Here is a 7,500-nt window from a genome sequence, read left to right as displayed (position 1 = left end):
TTACACCCTGCGTTGTCTCAATATTCATTCCATGTTATTTTAGTTGTGAACTCCATATCTATCTATCTATCTATCTATATATATATATATATATATATATACAGTATATATGTATATATATATATATATATATATATATACCTCTTAATTTTCCTTGTTTCGCGTTTCAATTTAACCATTTCCTTGATCTGAGAAAATTTTTAAAAATTTCGTCTACTTGGACTGAGAAAAGATTATTATGCATACCATCTGATTATAATGATTTCTATAATTCCTGTCATTTTTTTAAGACATTTATAGTCAGGATGATCAACGTCTTTCCTTTCTCATATATTTGGCTTTATTGATTATGTTATGTGTGTTGTTATTAATTTGATAAATGCTACTTTTTAACGGTATGATCTTCTTTTATGCATTTTGGTACCTGTACCTTTAAACTTTGTTGGGATATTTCCATGATTGATTTTCTTATCCAAGAGTCATGTTAAGTCCCATTACGATAGCTAAATGTTGTTTTGTGTGTGTGTATATATATATATATATATATATATATACACAAATCTCCTGTTATCTGGGTATTAAGCTTTATTAATAAATATTTATACTTGCCTACCTAACCACAACGCAAGTATGTTTCATTGTTTAGAATATTTGTTTATTTGTAAAACTAGTTCTTTTACTGAGTTTTTTGCTTAATATCTACAATATTTTCAATGTATATACCATTAGCTTTCATATACCATCTTTCCTTATCATATAAATATGCATTTCCATTTGTTTTTAGGCTAAGATTCTCATTTATATGTATCTATTTGTATACATATGATTATGTATATGTATGCGTACATTTTGTATATCTATATCCATATTTACTTTATTTTTTATTTTTACTTAATTGATGATATTATCTTGTTGTATTATTGCCCGAAGAGCTCTGCTCCACATGGGCTTGGACTGAGTCTTTTTTTCTTTTTGTAAATCTTTGAATGTAAATATCTTTTGTCCAATAAACATTATTATTATTATTATTATTATTATTATTATTATTATTATTATTATTATTATTATTATTATTATTATTATTATTATTATTATATGCGTAAAAATCACAGGAAAACGTGATGCTCAGATGCAGAAGAACCACAGGGAAAATGAAAATACAGAATATACACTTGAGTCCTGACTAGTTTCGTGATACTTCCTCAGAGGACTGATTTATTGAGAGAGGTTTCTTACATTTTATAGGGAAAGCAAAAGTACGAACATACATATAGAGATTTAGAGAACAATGACACTCCCTTACCCGCTACCTGGGCTTGACTCAGGTGTGCGTAGGAGGAGTCCGAAAGCTCGTTAGACACCTGCTAAAAAGGGTCATTTCTAGTGGCGGGTATATTCTTGTTTTCTTCTTATTTTACTTTCATTACAGTTATTTATATGTCAATGCGGTAGCCTTATCTATATAAATACATAAGCAAAACATACACAAAATTACAAATATATTTACATATATATACATACATATACATATATATATATATATATATATATATACATACACACATACATATACATATACATACACATACACATACACATATACATATATATACATACATACAGATACAAATACATATACATATACATAAATACTTACACATACACATACATATACATACACATACACATATACATACATATACACACACATATATACATGTATACATATATACACATACATACCTATGCATATATACATTTATATGTATACAACATTAATATCATAAACATATAATCATGTATATATCAATACTTATATCTAGCATAACACTATATAGTGCCAATATACTTATGCATACTATATAAAATAATTGTTTCTTTTAATGAATGGTAGCTTAGGTCTAAATATTAATTTCACACCGACGTTAATTATTCACAATACATTCAATTCTACATTAAGTGGTTAATGTTTTTTTATATAGTTTACAAATCTCTTTACATATAAAGGCGTCGAGTTTATACATTCCATGACCAATATTCAAGTTGTTTTCAAAGGTTTCTTTTATGAAACTGGACTCTATGATGTTTCTTTCTACTAAGTTATTTGAATGAACCAATTTCTTTGCACCTGACCAATTAATAGGGTGATTTTTATCTCTAACGTGGGCAAAGAGTGCATTATTATCTTGAGCATACCTGACACTTTTCTTATGTTGTTCAATTCTCTTTTCTAGGGCTTTACCAGTTTGACCAATATAGTATTTTTCACAAGCATTGCATGGAATACGATATACACATCCCTTGGTAATGTCAGGAGAATTCTTTATTAAGGCTGTTTTTATTGTATTTTTACTCTTAAATGCTACATTTACATTGAAGTTTTTTAACAGTTGGGGAATTTCTTTAAATGAATCATAATAAGGTAGTACAAGTAAATTTTGTGTGTTATAGTTTTTTCTGTTATCATTACCGAAAAAAGTTTTTTTTTGCTGTTCTTAGGGCATCATCTAATACAATTTCAGGATACTTTAGTTTTTTACCTATTGCTCTAATACCATTTATTTCGTCATCAATATATTCAGGGCTGCAGACTCGGAATGCTCTTAAAAACATAGAAGTAAATACAGATTTCTTAACTTTGTTGCCTTGGTTTGAGTAATAATAGACATATGCCGAGATATTCGTTGGCTTTCTGTATACACTGAACTTGAGACTATTATTACATCTATGTATGCGACAATCCAAAAAAGGTAGGGTACAATTATTCTCCAGCTCCATAGTGAAATTTATTGATGTGTATGTGTATGTGTAAGTATTTATGTATATGTATATGTATTTGTATCTGTATGTATGTATATATATGTATATGTGTATGTATATGTATATGTATGTGTGTATGTATATATATATATATATATATATGTGTATATGTATGTATATATATGTATATATATTTGTAATTTTGTGTATGTTTTGCTTATGTATTTATATAGATAAGGCTACCGCATTGACATATAAATAACTGTAATGAAAGTAAAATAAGAAGAAAACAAGAATATACCCGCCACTAGAAATGACCCTTTTTAGCAGGTGTCTAACGAGCTTTCGGACTCCTCCTACGCACACCTGAGTCAAGCCCAGGTAGCGGGTAAGGGAGTGTCATTGTTCTCTAAATCTCTATATGTATGTTCGTACTTTTGCTTTCCCTATAAAATGTAAGAAACCTCTCTCAATAAATCAGTCCTCTGAGGAAGTATCACGAAACTAGTCAGGACTCAAGTGTATATTCTGTATTTTCATTTTCCCTGTGGTTCTTCTGCATATATGTATGTATATATATATATATATATATATATATATATATATATATATATATATATATATATATATATATATATATATATATATATATATATATTATCGGCCGTTACTAGTCCACTGGAGAACAAAGTCCTCAGACATCTTTCAATTACGTCTGTTTACGGTCTTTCTATGCCAGTTTATGGTCTTTCTTTGCGAATACACACCTGCAAACATTCTCAGTTGGTAAAGCCATCGTCAACTCTTCCTCCCCCTCTTTTTTTTTTTTACAATCTCTAGGGACTCATTCTGTTATTCTTAATGTTCATCTATTATCTGTCATTCTCATGGTGTTAAAATATCCTCTACTTTAGTTATTATTATTATTATTATTATTATTATTATTATTATTATTACATGCTAAGCTACAACCCCAGTTGGAAAAGCAGGATACTTTAAGCCCAGGGACTCCAACAGGGAAAATATCCCAGTGAGGAAAGGCAATAAGAGAAGTAATTACCGTAAAAATAACATATTCTAAAAACAGTAAGAATATTAAAATGAATATTTTTTTTATATAAACTATAAAAACTCTAACAAAATAAGAGGAAAACGAATGATTTAGAATAGCGTGTCCTATTGTACCCTCAAGCAAGAGAACTCTAACCGAAGAAAGTGGAAGGCCATGGTACAGAGGCTATGGCGCTACCCAAGATTAGAGAAGAATGGTTTGATTTTGGAGTGTCCTTCTCCTAGAACGGCTGCTTACCATAGCTAGAGTGTCTTCTACCTTTTCCAAGAAGAAAGTACCTAATGAACAATTACATTGCAGTGGTTAACCCTTTGAGAAAAGAATTGTTTGGTAATCTAGTGTTGTCGGGTGTATGAGGACACATGAGAATATGTAAAGAATATGCCAGAGTATTCGATGTATGTATAGGCAAATGGAAAATGAACGTAACCAGAGAGAAGGATCCAATGTTGTACCGTCTGCCCAGTCAAAGGACCCAATAACTCTAGCGGTAGTATCTCAACGGGTGGCTGGTGCCTTGACCAACCTCCTGCTATTTCCATAGCTCTCTGAGTTGTAACTAGCTTATGTTCTAAGGCTTTAGTAAGGTTCCAGGTTTTTTATGCTAAGTTAGTACTGGTAGGACCATCTGAGTAAATAATTTCTTTTTAGAGAAAATGTCATTTTATCTTTCATAATCTCATTTTGTTTATCAGAATCACTCCATCTCATGCTTATCATTTTTTTATATATATTTTACATATGTATATATATACTCCATATATATTTTTATATATATATATATATATATATATATATATATATATATATATATATATATATGTGTGTGTGTGTGTGTGTGTGTGTGTGTGTATGTGTGTATAGAGAGAGAGAGAGAGAGAGAGAGAGAGAGAGAGAGAGAGAGAGAGAGAGAGAGAGAGAGAGAGAGAGCTTTGAAAAGGTGCGGGAGATAAGATGGAGAATAGTAATGCATGCGGTGAATTTTGCTTTTTGTGGCAATTGTAAATATGCTAATGACAAGGTGTCTGTTCCTTTGGATTGAGCCATCTTGCTTTATTCCTTAACACTGCCACAGAGTTTCTAACCCACCTGTCTATATTGGACGTTATCTCTGAAGCACTTATCGAATGACAATCTCCCCCCCCCCCCTCCTCCCTTCTCTCTCTCCAATCGATTTAGTTGAAGTTGCCTTATTTTGGGAATTAAATAATTCCAAAGTGCTCTGGTGATACTCGGAATTTATGACACATTGGACCAAGTGTTTTGAAACAGTGTTTTTAGAGAGAGAGAGAGAGAGAGAGAGAGAGAGAGAGAGAGAGAGAGAGAGAGAGAGAGAGAGAGAGAGAGAGAGAGAGGGGGGGGATATTTTTTCCGGAACCATACTTCTCATATTCGTTGATATGGTAAATGTATATTTCGGTGTGGGAGTGAGAAGGGAAAAACAAGTTAAATTGGATCCCAGAGCAAACACGCATTCTATTGTTAGTTTTGCGTTTGCGTTTAAAGGTTTCAATGTTACTCATGAATGGCAGAGTCAAGGGACAGTTACAATCCCCTGGAGACTGACCTTGTATACATTTGATCAGCGCCCAAGCTCTATCTCCACCAAAGCTAAGACCATAGACGGCTATTCAGTGGCTGCCGATAACTCGGCAGGTAGACCTATAGGCTTCCCCAAACCCCTATCCATAGCTCAAGAGGATGGTGAGTTTGCAGACACTACAAGAAACTATCGAACTTGAGCGGGTCTCGAACCCCAGGTTGTTAGTCAAGAACGTTTCCAATAGGCTACCAAAACCCTAGATTATGGGAAAAGAGAGAGAGAGAGAGAGAGAGAGAGAGAGAGAGAGAGAGAGAGAGAGAGAGAGAGAGATGGAAAATGAATGAAGAATTTGTTGATAATGATGACGAAAAGGGGTTTTCTCTGGGGGGAGGCGTCACGTCCTGGCAATGAGAGTTGGATGGTGAAAGGATGTAGGGGCTGTTACGGAAAATTGGATGGTGATTATGAGGACGACATATGGATATCGAGGCCAGAAGAGGAAGGATGGTAACCCCAATAACCTCCGTGATTTAGTGACGGTTAAAAAGGCTATAGGAGAAACGGAAGCCAGCGATGGGGAAGAATATGAAGACACGGTTTTACTTTATGGTCGGGTCTTCGATCCCATGTACGCAGATGGGGCGGTCTTTTAGTGTTTTTTTTTTTCTCTCTCTTGGAAGTTTATATAATATTTTGGGTGTTGTTAGTAGTGATTAAAAACTAAAAGTTAGTTATATTACATTGGAATTGATATATAGTTAATATGAGTCATGTGTCCTTTAGAAAGATTCAACAAGAGAGAATTAGAAAAAGCTAGAAATTGAATTACAGAGGGTAAAGCTCAAAATTCTAGGTTTGTAGTAGTTAACGGCTCCCTTTTTTATTTGGCCTTGCGATCAGAAAGGGAGAGTAAGTAACCCTGGTCACGTCAGGGAATTTAATATTACTGATTTTGGGGGATTCCTGGAGAGGATTTACACCCTTTGTGACTGCTGGTTGAAACTTCAGAGTAAGAGAGAGAGAGAGAGAGAGAGAGAGAGAGAGAGAGAGAGAGAGAGAGAGAGAGAGGTGGTGGCTATTTAGTTAGAGAATATTTTGTTAGTACTGGACAGCGTTGTTTATTTCTTTACATTATTTATAATTGATTCTGTTTCCGAGCATTTTTTTTCTATTACGTTAAACCATTTACTCCACCTCATTTTACTTAATCATTTCTCTTCTTGCCTATCTAAAAGTGAAAATCATAATTGTTAGTTATTACTGTTTGTTCATCCATATACCTTTCGGTTTTTATCTCGATAGACCGTTCCATTTCAGTCTCCATTTTACGCTTCTCATTTTTTTTTCTGTTTATCTCAGAAATATTGATCAGGAACTTTCTATTAATCCCTTTTTGGTAAAAGAAAATATTTTCTGCTTGTTTTAGTATATCGTTTCCCTAGCTACTTTGTGTTTTGAGTCTACCTTCATTGCTGCTCTATGGTAGATGGTGTTATTTCTTAAGAATTGGTAGAAATCTGTTTTCTTTTATCTTTAATCCGCTCTATTATTAGTCTATGAAATTTAATAGATGGTCGTATCTATACTGGTTTTTTTTTGCAACTCAATCCTTTAGCCTGAATATATAATTCTATTTGATTTTAGAAAAAATAACCCATGTATGGCTATTTCAATAAAATGGTTTGTAAAGCTAGTTTAGAATTTTGTCAAGTTTCAAGATTTATGTTTTTCGGATTATTTTTGAACTAACGTAACGGTTGTGATTTCGAAGTAAGTTGGTGTTGATTATTCTGTTATTTGTTTTCAAAAGTTTTATGCTGCTTTTGGGGATTTGGAAATGGTATAGTATTTTCCAAAAATTTATAAACCATTGCAGTGGTCGGATGACAATTTGTGTAACTGTCAAGTTATTATATTTGTGCTCTTACGATCTACGTTTTTCCATATTGCCCATATTGCCTTCCTTAAAGGTTTTCGTAACTTGAGGAGACACGGAGAAGTGATCTTTCCCATGTTAAGCCATTGGAGAAAGTACTTTTTAAGAATTAGTTATGTATTTTAATTTCCTTTACTAGTTTATTTTACTACTTCATTGTTTCCCATTAGTACGTGACTTTTGATGACA

The sequence above is a fragment of the Palaemon carinicauda genome, chromosome 8 (assembly GCF_036898095.1).
Source record: "Palaemon carinicauda isolate YSFRI2023 chromosome 8, ASM3689809v2, whole genome shotgun sequence".
NCBI lineage: Eukaryota > Metazoa > Arthropoda > Malacostraca > Decapoda > Palaemonidae > Palaemon > Palaemon carinicauda.
The sequence above is the reverse complement of the archived record's forward strand: the minus strand, read 5'-3'. Positions refer to the sequence as shown.